The sequence below is a fragment of the Gallus gallus genome, chromosome 3 (genome assembly GCF_016699485.2).
Source record: "Gallus gallus isolate bGalGal1 chromosome 3, bGalGal1.mat.broiler.GRCg7b, whole genome shotgun sequence".
Lineage (NCBI taxonomy): Eukaryota > Metazoa > Chordata > Aves > Galliformes > Phasianidae > Gallus > Gallus gallus.
The window spans coordinates 80,378,200-80,393,319 of record NC_052534.1 but is presented as its reverse complement, the minus strand read 5'-3'; the positions used below and the strand labels follow the sequence as shown (position 1 = coordinate 80,393,319).

Genomic DNA, 15,120 nt, shown 5'->3' with positions numbered 1-15,120 from the left:
TCTGGGGTTTCCTGAATTTCTAAACTTTGGTAAGTGGAGCACTAGTCATTTTTCTCTTGATCCTCCTATGGTCTCTTGTCCTCACACAAACCACGAGATCTGCAAAAGCAAACAATGAAAGATCTCTGCTCCTTCTAGCAGTATTATGCATTATATGTGTACTTTTGTGAGAGCTTGCTTACCCAGCACTTACCCTAGTGCTGGAGTTTGACACAGAAGTATGGGTACCTTGTGAATCAGAACAGCCCTCTAGTCAATGAATAGCCTGAATAACCAAGCTCTAATTCTTATGCAGACAAGGAGAGGACTCGTGGCTACTACACAACACCACTGCTGCTTTCACCCCATCACCTGGTCTGCCTCCAGAGAGGTTATGGCATTGTTCAAGGAGCCGATGCAGGACAGAAACACTGCAACATGACAGAATAGTATCACAGTGCCTTTGCCATTTTTGGGTACAATACAGGGAGTTTCATGGGCAGAAGAAATTTGTGTAGCTTTAATTATAAGAAAGAAGGATTATTTGTCCCTATTAGAAGTATGATAAAAATGCAGTGACTGTTCCAGATGCAGAACATACATTATTTTCTTCTGTCATGTCAATGCTAGTTCATTATTTACTCATCTGTTTTTGTCAAATTTTCCTTTTATGCTGCTAGCAAATAGGGGAGAACGTTAGCAGAGTTATAGCAGATACACTTGTTGAGGTATAGCATGAGATTCTGTAAAGCCTTTTTGCTTTATCAAATATTTCTTACAGCTCCTAAAATTGATTCCTAGAACACTGGAGCATAATAGCACATGGATTATATTCACCAGAGAGTATATTCATAATAGGTAGTTCACTTGGAAAAAGAAATGCAAGGGATAAGCATGAGTGTTTGAAAGAAGAAAAGAAAAAGATGTCTGAAAATTCCATATTCAGGTGCCATCCTGAATGGTTATAATCTGCTTGAAAGCAGAGAATAACTTCACAAAGCTAGGAGGAAACCCAGTCATCACTAAGGCAGATTTATACTGCTTTAACACCATTTTCTTAATTCCAAGATAAACTCTTCTCTGGCTAAACTATGGCACAGCTTTACAAATAACAGAGTTTATGCTGGTATAATTCCATTAATTTTGTCATTTTCAGACAAACTTGTGGTTTCAGCTGGAATACTTTTGCTTGAGTAACACATGCTGACCAAACTAAATAGTAACATAGTCTTGTTTCACAGAAATTCATGTCTCCCAGGCTTCATCTGGAAAAACATCTTGGATACACAAGGCATGAGGAATGATAAGCTATTAGATCTTCATACAGTGAAAGAAAATCCTCCACTTTTACATATCACTCTACTGTTTTAATTACTATGCTTCCCAGTTGCCAGAAGGTACAAACAGAAGTTGTGGAGAAGATGGCTCAAGTAACTGACAGCACTTGATAAACATGCCATTGGGTACAGTGGGGATTTAGGTATTTATTCACCAGATTGGCTGACAGAGACTGGCCAGGAGCAAGCTAGGTGGCAAAAGTACTCTGTGTTTGTGGTGCAGACTTTCTAGCATATTTCAGATGAGTTGGAAGACATGGGAAGCTGGCTCCCACTCATCCCTCTTCGCAGGCTGTTTACATCCTTCTGGAGTAGCTCATGCCCAGGACTACTCCTGATGTGAAGGAAAAGGATAGATTTCTGGAGGAGCAAAATACCCCTGCTTGCCAGGACTGCAAAGCTCACACACAGCTCATGGCGTCTGTGGCTGCTCAGCATCAATCAAGACATGGCCACCCTTCAAGGGCTGGATCAGCACTGAGTCCTGTTTGACTACTGCACCTTGTACAGCTTTCAGCCCTTTTGGTTATTCCATTTTGACAGAAAAATCGAACTGTAAAAGTCGGATGAAGATAAAAATTGCAGTGTCACATCAGTTTCAGTTTGAACCTACTAAACATCTGTTTTATCACCTGACAGCCAGAACATGCCAGGAAAATGGTAAGGGAGGTGATACAGATTAACTGGCCTACCAAAGATTCTTCACTCCTGCACATGGGTAGTCCTTGGTGTTAAGTAAACATTAGTCATCTCTGTTTTGTTGACAGTATGCAATCAAGCTTACAACCTCCAAGATCAAACATGAGCAATGTTATACCTCTTTTAAGTAGTTTTTAGAAGATCAGTGTCATTACAGCAATGCATTTTCTGCTGCCAAAGGGGCAGAAAACTGCTGAAAGCAGCACTGGACAGGAGCTAGCTGGTAATCATCCTGTCTTTTGTCCCCACATCCCTTGTCCCTGTTCTTACAATGACCAAGCGAAATACCTAAAACCAGTTTACCACTGAGGGAACACAGCATGGAAAGTGAAGTCAGTCTGTAGGCCTTGCAGTTCCACTTAAACTAGAAATGTATTCTGACAAAATGACACAAATGGCAAATAGGGAACGCTCCTAGAAAATAAGGAAACTATTATTAGCTTTCTACAAGATCTATTTCAACTTTTCATTTCAAAATTATACTTTATTTCAAAATTAACTTGGATTTTACCAAGTGTGAGACAAGACAAAAAGCTAAGTGTTCCAAAAGCTAACTTCAAGGTTTGTGACAGGGATAGCATTCTGCTTTGTCTTGCTGACCAGATGTGAATCTGTTTTCTTTTCAGTAACTGATTCGCAGATTTGCAGAGCTCTGGTTTTACAGAAGCTGGTAAACAACTATAGCTATACTTTGCACTTGACTCGCTTTTATTTCTCCTGTTTGATAAAAATAACAACAACAACAAAAATAGAATAAGAAGAAGCACGTAGATACACTCCCAGTTTTTACAGCAAAGAAAAAACTTATACACAGGACCTGTATCTTCTACAAATATTGTCTCCAAGAGACAACAGTGAAAAAACACATCTGCAGCATCTCAAATTTCAGCTGTCAACCAAAGCAGGGAGCAAGTTCCAAAACTCTCTCAGTGACTCCTTTGTGGGAAGTTTCAGTTGTTGATAGACATGGAGTACCAGCTTGCACATGAATGCCCGGACTATTGGTGAGAGGTAAATTTAACTCCTTTCATTAAACAGAGCTGTGATCTACCTCCCAAGAGGTTCTTCTCTGTCAAGGCTAACTGGTTTCAAAACAAAGAGCTAAAAATTCCCCCGACACTAAATCTGCCCATGGGTTTCACTGTCAACTTTGGTGAGTTTACAATAATATCTTTCCCGTTTAAAAACAAAACAAAACAGAACAAACAAACAAAAAACAAACACGAATTCTCTGGCTACATGTATACTAGAGATTAACCATGGCCAGGGCTGCTCTCTGCCTGTGAGGCCAGCTGTCCTGGAAAATCCTTCAGGCTCTTAAGCCCTCTTAGCATCCATAACATGCTGGCTGCATCCACACTGCTCACTGGGAATGGCTCCTATCCCCTGCTGACTCCTTAAACATGCTCTGAGATGGTTTGGGAGGGTGTTAAGCGGCCTGTCCAAAAGTGTGCCAAGGACTACTCCAATTGTTTAAGAGCACATTCACTTCTTGCTATCTGTGCTCATGCTCTGGCACTGCATAATTTCTAGCCTGTCCTTTTCTCTCCTCCACAGCCTGCTCCTTTACAAACAAAGGAAGTGGAAAACTACTCAGCTCTGCAAAGGGAAAGTGCAACTCACCATAAATACTGAGAGAAACAGAGAGAAAATAAGCTGAGGGTGGTGGGAAAACAGAAAAGAAAACATATTTAATGTAAGTTAGGTCAAGGCAGAAAGAAGTGTACTACTTAGCCTGGAGGTGTATTTTTAAGCAAGTACTGATGGATAGTGCAGCAGTTCGCTGCAGCTGAAGGACAGAGGTTGCACAACATTCTCACTTCTTATCAGGCCTTTCTTAGCTTTTGCTGGTCTTGGTGACACAAAATTTGAGCTCCTCTGCTACATGAACATGACACTGATAAAAGGATCAGAACTGCAAGGCTCCAGTGGCTCTTGCATTATTGAAGGCCCTGGCCTTCAGTTGTCATTAACATTTGTAAAGAGGTGAAATAAAAGGAGAGTCTTACTTCACTCCTGGCAGTGCCAGCCCACTGACTGTCATTATTTCCCTGTATTTCTGCAAGCTTTCCACTGACTTAACATGTGGCGAAAAAAAAAGTAAAGAAGCAAATGTCAGTCTAAATGATTTACATAATACCAATGCTGACAGGGAGCAGCACAAAAACCTTGAGATACTTCACCTGGGCATTGATGGTGGTCACATTTGCTTCAACAGTTTTCCTGTATGGAAACCATTTTTAGATGGCTCTCCTAATGTCTTGGCTTCAGAATCCCCAAACAATTATTTTTTTCACTTGAAAAGAATGAAGTTAAACAGTTATGCTGCATCTACAGTTTAAGCTGGGTATGATTTTTTTTGACAATCCTCTCAGTGTTAATCTGCTCAAATTTTCATCTGGCATTTTAGTTCACCGTAAAAAGTCAGGCTTAACTGGAAACACAGCAGAGTTGCCTTCAGTAGCAGAGGAAAAGAGAGGAAGAGGCAAATAAATATCCCTGTCTGGCCTCACAATAACAAAACTAAAATTCCTTGCTTGCCAGAACCTCTGAACTTCTTAAAATCCAATTTCAATGAGGATAAAATTAAGTGAATTGCATTTACCTCACTGTAACTAGGAAAAAAAAGGAAAAAAAAAAGATTGAATTTTCTTTCTTTTCCACTAGGTTAGAGTAAAAACATCTTAGCTGCTTTTCTTAGAAAGTAATTTCAGTTCAGAGCCATGAAAATATATTAGAAGGAGCTTCCTACAAAAGGAGTGGGTGTTTTACAAGTCTGCCTGAAGATAAAATCGTTTGCACTGGCACAAATTCACACTGCTCAGCTTTAAGTATCTCACTTGTGTGACAGGGCTAGGAGTTTAGGTTTCATCTGCAATCTGCAATGTCTCTGAAATGGAGTCTGAGCTCTCTGAAGCTACATCAAGATGTCAGGACTGGTCTCAGGCTCAGTCACACAGCCTCAGTGACCACTGCTGAAGCTTGCCATGGCTTGCCTATCAGGGAAAGCATTCCCTGGCTTTCTTTCCATAGAAAAAAATGTGCTGTGCAGAGAGCAGTGGAACTCCAGCCTCCTTGTGAGAGGACCTGGCTGTAGGACAGCGCTGCATCCTGCACCTGGAAAGCTCTGGGTTATCTCCACTTAGCCTCTTAGAGAGACGACTGAGTCTTTAAAAAGTCTGTGCCCCTAATTGGGGCACTGCAGTTAGCTGGCTGATAGACCAGAGCTGGATATATAAATGCAATATCACTCAGGCTGGTTTTGCTGCTGTGTGGAGAGGCAGGGGCAGGTGCCTGGGACCTCATTATCTGGATCTGGCACAGTGCCTGCTTGGTGGCAAGAGTCTGAACAGGATGGAGGCTGTGGGATGTGCTCCCCTGTTCCCTCACTATCCCTGTCATAAGCAACCCTGCCGATTTCATGGTAATGAAGTTGCAATCTCAGTGGCTTGTGCTTCTTTCCATGAGGTAACAAGTAATTTCAGAAACAGCAATAAGCAATGGATCTATCTTAGATATTGTTGGGTTTTTTTTTAATTTGAGCAAGTGAAATACATCAGAGACTCATTTTTGTTAATGATGGTAAGTGTGAACAAAAAACCCATAAAATTTTCAAATACCTGTTTCCTATGAAGTGTATGACAGAAGAGCAATTTGGTTCTGTGTTGCTGAGGGGAGCTGGTGGGTGCCTCTAAATATTACAGCCTTGTAATGCAAATTGAAAAGATTGATTTGACCTTTCATAAAAAGAACAAAGTGTTTTTTGTAACAAAAAAAGCTGAAGGGTGGCATATACAGATCTAATTTGTAAATGAGGCAAGAAGCCACATAAGAAAGTAGCATGTAGAGAAATCACTGTTTCTTTTCAGTTACTGAAAAACTGTCTGAGAAAATATTTTCCCCAGCACTTATGTAATGTCTCAGCATTACTTATTTGTTTACTTAAATATTTTTCATCTGCCTTCAAGGAAGCATAGGTGACTGAGAAATTACTTTGGGCTGCTTCTCCCATGTGCTGTGTGGTGGACCTGTGGCCTTGGCAAGGAGGTGCTGTGGGTGATGCTGGCAGTGGCTGCTGAGGAGGGAGCCAGCCCCTAGCCCAGGCTGCGGGAGGGATGCTTGGGGAGACAGAGATTTGCAACAGCCAGAGAGTGGGTGAACCTGGATGACAAACCAGCAGCACAGGAGGAAGGCTGATACTGCCAGGTACACCCAAATGCATTGGGACAACTAAAGAATTATAATTAGAGTAATGGGAAAGACTAGAAAATAAAAATATTGCCTGAACCCAGAATTTAGCATTATGCCCCAGGCCAGTGTATCAGCAGCACACACATCTTCCCTGCACTCAGCACAGCTGCAGTAAGAAGCAGTGTTGTGTACTTGGCACTTGGCTTCGACAGGTAGCCAACGACGTGGCATTATCCCTATACAGTAAACAACAGCAAAGCTGGAGAGGTCTGTATGCATACATGTCACTTAATCATCTCTTGTACCTTGGAAAGGTATTTCTAGAAAGGAAAAAAACAAACAAACAAAACAAAACAAAAAACAACCCACAATAGAATTGTTCTTCCTATTGTATCTTCCAAAACGCTGAAAAGTAGCATTTTATTTGGCTTTCCCAAACCTCACAGGAATTTTTCCAAATTCCTAAAAAGATGGAGGATTAAGTGGTTTGTTTAAGTAATGGAACAGTTATCGGACCTCATAACACATGCACATTTTCAAATAAAAAAGAAGATACTGTGGGCTTTTAATCTGGTTAAAAAAATCTATCTGTTAACTAGAAACACATCATTAACTGTTTGTATTCACATCAACTTTGCAGCAGAGAAAAATAAACTTTTCTTTGTGTAATGTTATTAGGTAAAACAGTAACGATATAAATTTAAGAAATAGACTTATTTATGTCAAGTTAATGGAAGTTAGCATTATGAGTGACAATATAAGGAGGGTTATATGATTTACTGCAGGTTTCAACCAACTAAAAATAGAAAGGCTATGCAAGCCATAAAAATTGCACAATGTCCAATTTTCAGTCCCAGGAAGACTGTGTGTGCAATCCTTGACTACAAATGGAGCTGCTTTCAGCCTGTTAAGATAGATCTTCTTGGGCCATAATTAATACAGACAATCCCAAGCTTTCCAAATGAGTCAGATATTTCATAATACGAAATGATGCTGGGCTTAAAGTTGTGAGATTTTTATAAAACCACTTTTTGAACTGAGTTCAAAATTTCAAGGTACAGTCCAGCACCATAAAACATTTTAAAACTGGAAATAAAGATTACTGTATTACTAATGTGGTTCCAGCAACAGGGCTTTTGTAAGAGAGGCAAAATCCCAAACAATATGAGACACCCAATGTGGTAATTGGAGTCTGCGGTGCCTGCTGAAGAGTTCATCTTTATAATAATTCCTGAATGCAAAATGCTCATTACTGACTCATAACACGTGGAAGTTTCAGGGAGAATAGCTCAAATTATGGATGTCCTCAGTAATTCCTGAGGGCTTTGGCAGCCCTGAAATTCAGATGAACCTTTGAAAGGCATTTTGTTCACCTCCTGGAGCTGACACCTGCAGGAAACTCAAGAGGTGCTTTCCAGCCATGCTATTGCAACAGCAACTCTTAAATGTTACTAGTTTAGGAATGGGGCTCCAGGTGGCAGCTGGACAGTCCCTGGTGTACAGCAGTACCTGTGTTGAGGGATGCTTCCAGAGAGGGGGCTTCGCTAGAATCTAGGTCCGCATGGGGGAGGATGGGGTCGAGGATAGGGCTGCCCCTGTGCCATCGCTCTGCTGCTCCCACCTGGGGCTGACTGGAGTCCCTGCTGCTCCCTGCAGAAAAGATAAGGCTCAGGGGCTGCACACGATGACAAAATGGAGAAGCAGCATCTTATGCTTGCTCAGCCTGCTAGCCAGCTGGCCAGCTGGAAAACATGGGCTTCCAGATTTAAAATGGTTTAAAAATATGTGTTTGTTTGTTTGTTCGTTTACCTTAAAGATTCCCTTTGACTTTATCAGTGTGTCTCCAAAGCCAGTGCACAGCAACGTGAAGAATCTGGGCAGTGCATCTGACTATGCTACATAGCAATACCAGTCGAGGCAATGAAATCTGCTGCCACCTGAGAGCTGGTGCCACAAGTTGAAGCTTTCTGCTTTAATTAAGCAATCAATATCAAGTAAAACTCTCCATCCAAAAGAGAGCAACTGTAACAAGTGAAGGGAAAAACTGGCAGGTAATGTGCTGGGTTCCTCACTGAGTGCACTAGATCTGCAGAATAGACACAGCTCAATTCAATGCAAAGATAAAATAAACCACAGAGAAGTAACCCATCTTGCTCAGCTCATCCTGTAGTCTTACTGCACATAGTCTGCAGATTTCTAGCTGCTCAGAGGGAATGCATGACCCCGTTGGTTGGCCGAGCTGGGCAATCAGCAGCACAGCAGAAGCTGCAAACCAGTTTCTTGCAGAGCTTGCAAGGCAAATAAAGGCTGGGAGCATGGTGTCAACTCCAAAAACCAAGGAAGTATAGCAGACATGGGGAGAATTGGAATATTGGAGGGTACACAGGGAACAAAGTCATAACACTAGAGGAAGGAAAGATCTCAGATTGAATAAAGTTCAGTTGTCATTTGATTAGTTTGTGTAAGCAAGCAGAATTTGAATCCATTTTTCACACTCCTTGAATATTGCCCCAACTTTCTCAAATGTGCAGTGCAGTTATTTAATAAGCAATGTTCAGTAGGTTAAAGCCACTTCAGAGACAACGAGGAAAGAGTAGAGCCAGGTGAACCTGAGCAGTGTGGTGTCTGTGCAGGCTCCATGGCAGGGCTGTGGTGCCAGAGAGCTTCTGAGGGCACGGAGAAGATGGAGCTCCTTCCTTCAGCAAAACATTTGGTCAAGGAGAACACAGTGTTCTCAAAAGCTCTCATCTTTTCAAAGAAAGAGGTAACCATTTTGTTCACCACTACAGACCACTATTTAAATCGCTTACAGTGTTCTAATAACAATGTAGTTATACTGGGGGGTCTTAACACAGGACTACTGCGGTGTCTAAGCTTAAAGCACACAGAACAGTGCATGGCACATTTCCTCATTATTTATAAACAAACAGTATGTGAATTCTTGTAAAATAGTAAATATCAGCTTGGCATTTGCAGATGACTTTTGTCCCCATTCTGAATTGACAAAACACAATTAAGTGGATTATGAATGATGCAAGGACAGACACAATAAATAAGCCTCAACTAGCTGCAGTCACAGTTAACAGCAGTGTAAACCTCTTAAACTTGACTACAGAGATTATTTCACTGATAAACTTATTTTCTTGAAAATTTGATTTGGAAACTTCAGTCTTGAATAGCTAGTTCAAGGAGAAAGTTGACCAACTACTTATTTCTTTATCATAGAAAACTTTTCCTATAAGCACAGGGATTCAGGTTATCTCACTGTTATAATCACAAGCTCTGACACATCTGACATGACTGTTTATAAGAGGTAATTTGGAGATAATGTGCATGAGGCACATAAATAATACAGATAAAATAATTCATTTTTTGCCCTACAAACAGTTTGTCTACCAAAAGAGTCACTGAGAATTTTCTAATTAATTCAGAAAGAGGAAGCAGCATGATTGTTGTCTTTAAAAGTCAGCATACAATGAGAAGACAATAAAAGAAAGTGAGCCATGTTCTTATAATGAAGATCTTAATTTTCAGTGCAATTCACAAATTATGAGAAAGAAAGAAGTTTCCTGTCAATCAGCTCATACTAATTATTAAAATTGCAGTAAGGGTGAACCAAGGTCTAATGGGTCAAACTCTGACTTCACAGAACTTGACTCTTTTGAGTTTACAAAATCACTCTGAATTTTCATCAACCTAAATGAGATAAAAATCAGATGTACTGAATGAAAAAAAGTGGCTTGGTTCATGGTTTTCAAAATCTGTGTTCACAGGAGACTTAGTTTAAAAATAGGCCCATCAGAGTATTTTGTCTCCACAATATATAAAGTCATCTTATGCATGTAGTAGCTACTCCTAAATCTTCCCAAGGAGAGACAGAACAGTTAGGACTTAAATCATTCAGGTCCTCTCAGGTTTTACCAAGCACCAGGATAAGGTGGATGTTTAAAATTACTCTGGAAAATGCTTTTCTTCATTAAACTTTAAAATATCTTGAGATAATACTTTTGGCTATATGTGACTTATTCTCCATTTTAACTAAGTGATGCCAAATAAATACAGTGAGTAAAACAAACAGGCTAAATATCACCAACTTTCAATGAAAATACTCTGTGTTACACAAAACTGTGCTAATGACAAGTCTATGGGATTCTGCCACAGACTTGAATCATTCTGGTATTTCATTGAATCACAAAATCACAGTGGTGGAGGTCAGCAGGGACCTCTGAAAGTCACGTGGCCCAATCTCTGCTTGAGCAGAGATGCCCAGAGCAGGGTGCTCAGGACCATGGTCAGTTTTGAGGATCTCCAAGATGAAACTCCACAACCTCTCTAAGCAGCATATGCCAATGCTCTGTCACCTGCACTCAGTTTTCCTGCTGCTTAGGAAAGATTTCACCCACAGAGATCACACAAACACACCAAAACTGCTCATAACTACCCACTGAGATAACCAAAGCAGAAGTTTTGCTGCTCCATTGGCACCTTTCACCTAACTGGGCTGCAAAAACATCCCACCTCTTGCACAGCAGGATGCACCTTGGACTACTCTGTCCCTTCTCTGATTTTACATGCCAGTCATGTAGGGTACCAATCGCATGCACTAAGTGCATTAGTGTATGACATCAAAAGATGAGATCTGTAAAAATTACAATTTAAATGAATAAATGTAAATCGGTTAATATTCGCTTATTGCTCTTAATGCAGTACTGTGAAGCTATTGATTCTCTGTATATCTGTTTTGCAGAAACCCTCTCAGTCAGCTCTTCACTTTCATTTACAGTATCCCTTTCTCCCTGGTGGAACACATTACACCATTGATTGGAGAACCAAATTTAGCATGAAGAAAGCTTCTTTGGTATGTTAGCTAATATACTCTAACAAGATCTTTGATAAAATTTCCCTTCTTACCAACGCCTACTTGATCATACTGGTGACATTTTGTCTCATATGTGGACACTTGTATGAATTCTATGCCTTTATTTTACCCAGTTACTCTCAGAAATTTTCTCCACAATTGCAGTTCCATTCAATTTATTGCCAGGGTCCTAAAAGCCCACAATGCCATGTCAAACCCAGGGCTGTCAGCCCTTATCCTGCTGAGGCCATAGCAGGACTGCATCCAGCTCCCCACACCCAGCCCTGACTGGCCATGGGCCCTGCCCAGCGTGGCCTCAGCCTGTCCAAGCCCCCAGGGAGATGTGCAGCGCCACCACTCCCAGCCCTCGGCCCCCAGGGAGAAACCACCCATGCTGTACCCAACACGCATTTATTTAATTGCGTATCAAGTTGCTTCTAGCTGTGGTTGGTAATCTCCTTTGCTCCTGATTAAGAAATTGCTTGTGTTTCCAAGAGCATTTCATTGTCATTGATCTTCACATGTGTGTACCAGCTTAAACTGAGGTTTTCTACAGTGTACTGTGAAAGCCCTTTCTTTTTCCTTATTCTACAGGACAGGAAAAATCTAGAAGGAAACCACTATGTTAATTCCTATGTGACAAAAAAAAGAGAAGAGAAGAGAAGAGAAGAGAAGAGAAGAGAAGAGAAGAGAAGAGAAGAGAAGAGAAGAGAAGAGAAGAGAAGAGAAGAGAAGAGAAGAGAAGAGAAGAGAAGAGAAGAGAAGAGAAGAGAAGAGAAGAGAAGAGAAGAGAAGAGAAGAGAAGAGAAGAGAAGAGAAGAGAAGAAAGGAAAAGAAAGGAAAAGAAAGGAAAGGAAAAGAAAGGAAAAGAAAGGAAAAGAAAGGAAAAGAAAGGAAAGGAAAAGAAAGGAAAAGAAAGGAAAAGAAAAGAAAAGAAAAGAAAAGAAAAGAAAAGAAAAGAAAAGAAAAGAAAAGAAAAGAAAAGAAAAGAAAAGAAAAGAAAAGAAAAGAAAAGAAAAGAAAAGAAAAGAAAAGAAAAGAAAAGGAAGGAAAAGGAAGGAAAAGGAAGGAAAAGGAAGGAAAAGGAAGGAAAAGGAAGGAAAAGGAAGGAAAAGGAAGGAAAAGGAAAGAAAAGGAAAGAAAAGGAAAGAAAAGGAAAGAAAAGGAAAGAAAAGGAAAGAAAAGGAAAGAAAAGGAAAGAAAAGAAAAGAAAAGAAAAGAAAAGAAAAGAAAAGAAAAGAAAAGAAAAGAAAAGAAAAGAAAAGAAAAGAAAAGAAAAGAAAAGAAAAGAAAAGAAAAGAAAAGAAAAGAAAAGAAAAGAAAAGAAAAGAAAAAGCATTTTGAGGAAGAAAAGCCTCTCCTCCAAACTAACAGTAGCATCCTACACACCAATGACCATGGCTCCAAGTTCTATCACTCAGCAGTTTCAGTATGAAGCTTCTCATCAGAATTTATGAAACCATTGATTCAGTATGGATTAAATGCAAAACAAACAAAAAAGATAGCTGTCACAGCCTTAGCAGTTTCCTGAAGATTTCCAGGAAGTGACAGAACAAGACACCAGGGGATATTGGATGTGATCAAATATCCTTTTCTACACCATTCTTGGAGGCGGTAGATTCAGTTGTCCCCACACTTTGCTTTCCAGTGCCTCATTGCAACAAGAACTACAGTCCACAGCACTCACTCCAAGGAACCTCCTGAATTCTGCCACTGAAATTTTTTAAATACAACATGTGAATGCAACTGTGGCTTCTCTGGGAAAGATTTATCATATTCTAGATAATATTCACAGGATTTTTCTCAGTTATTACTGTCAAATGAACTTTCAACTTCTCAACTTTCTTCAGTGATTACTGTCAAAAATTTAATCAGCTGTATACTGAGCTGGCTGAAACTCTAATCCAAATCATTATTTTCATTGATTTCCCAGGTTTCAATTAAAACCCTAAAACCTTTGATACTGCAATTTCAATCAACTGCTTAGGGGGAAAAAAAAAAAAAAGAAAGAAAGAAAGAGCATTCTTTGTAATAAAGATCCACTTAGAAGATTTCAAAACCTTTACTTAATCTCCTAAATATTTGGCACTGCACATCCTCGCAAGCCTGAAATTATTCCTCTGTTTGCTATGGGTTCTTTTATTATGCTATTATACAAGACTGTTGTACTTTGTCATTTGTAGCACATTACCTCAGGCTTGTTCAGGTACAAAGATGGACTTCTATGGTGACTAGGGAATAGGGAACCTATCATATGAGAAGAGAGAATGAAGAGCTTGGCTTGTTTAGCCTAGCAAATAAAGGCTGTTAAGGGATCAAGTTGCTGTCTATAAATATATCAGGGAGAGAAACATCAGGGAGATAGAAGAGCCATTTAAACTATATGATAGTGTTGGCAAGGGAAGTCATGAGCACAGCTTGGCAACATTTAGCCTATGCCAAGGTTCTCACTTTGAGCAGAGAGTTAGTAACAATTTTCTAGATGGAGTAACAGCAGCAAAAGTTCTAACCATAATTACAGTGAAACTTGATAACTTATGAAGGGGATTTTAAACTGTGCAAATTATTGCAATAGTAGGAGAATAGGTCCGATGGCCCATTAGAGTCTTTTCAGTCCTATATTCCTGTACAAAGTACATAATATAGATTCTGTAACCTTATACTATGCACACTTCAGAATAAGATATTACAGCATATTTTATATGTTTCATACTATTTAAAACAAAAGCAAATCTGTGCAACCTGGTCTAGGGGGCCTGCTTTGGTAGGGGGGTTGGACTACATGATCTCTAGAGGTCCCTTCCAATTCTGTAATTCTGTGAAAACAAAACAAAGCAAAGCAAAACAAAAAAGCCCCTCAAATAGTTCAGTTTAGTAAATGCATTTGTTCAGGATAGTGGTAAAGCTTAAGTTATTCTGCCTCCCATGACAACAATAAATTCAATACAATATAAATGTTTTACAAAATAAACATATTTTATGTTCAGCTCTCCATCAGTGAAATTCCTCATATTATTGATAATTAGTTTTACTTGTCCTCCAGCATTATTTAAGATTTATTACAAATTTCATACCATATTTTATCCATGACTTTGCATATGATGTTCAACTGTTATTTCTGGTATTCTGCTCTAAGCTATAAATTAATTAAGGACAAGCACATTTCTGTACTAATGCATTTTGTGTTGGAGGGTATCCAAAAGATATAGCCAAAGGAACAGAATTATGATTGTTTCTCATTTACTTGGGTCATAGCATGAGTTGTACATTTTGTTAAAAAGAGAGTTGCCTGTTTTTATAGAAACTGTACAAAACTTTAGTCTTCTCATGCTTAAAAGAGAGTTCATGTTGAACTTGAAGCAAAAACCCAGCAAGAGAGCAGAAAACTACTTAAAAAAAAAAAAAAGTATGAAAAAAATTTACTTTCATCAAAGACAGGAGCATTTTTACATAAAGTCAAATTCTTCCTCAGCGCACACACACACCTCACTCTGTAATGGAACAAAACTGTAGCCACAATGGAGTAATGCATATTTTGACTTTTCCATAGCTCCTACTTGAAATTTTGAGAGGGATCATCAACATACTATCTACATACCAAATGTATTAGTACAGTGAAGGCAAATTTTACTATAAAGATGCCCAAAACATTACTATAAGATTTTGTGCATCTTAATTTCACTCATCCTACTTCCACCTAGGCTGGTTTCATAAACCTAGAAACAGATTTAGTAGTTTTGTTATTACATTACCAGCTAACACAGAAACTGCAATTAAAAATCTCTCACTGTTTTCTTGTGGAAAAAAAATGCTAATTTCAGTTCTTCAGATTCAGCATGACATGCTCAGAAAGAAAGGATCCAACAGAATGGAAAACATCTCTCCATTATCACCAGTTAATGGATGGCTTAGGACTTGAACTACTGACCTTCAGTATCTTTCTTTATCTTATATAAAAATATCTTTGAAATCACGCTAAGCTTCCAGTTTAATCGAGCATGCAGAAAAGTAAGCATCCACGTATGTATGTGTTTGTCTACGTATCTTTGTATGTAT

General features: G+C 39.3%; 1 protein-coding gene across 3 annotated transcripts in view; it reads right to left on the bottom strand.

Annotated features, from left to right (window-relative positions):
- The window catches only part of FILIP1 (filamin A interacting protein 1), a 139,140-nt gene that overhangs the window by 68,715 nt on the left and 55,305 nt on the right, over positions 1–15,120 (bottom strand). Inside the window, exon 2 of one of the 3 annotated variants that reach the window (XM_040697737.2) lies at positions 7,716–7,856. The exons of the other annotated variants lie outside the window; for them this stretch is intronic. The gene's annotated coding sequence lies outside the window, so the exon portion shown is untranslated. The remainder of the gene's footprint in view (positions 1–7,715; positions 7,857–15,120) is intronic. 3 annotated transcript variants of the gene reach the window in all.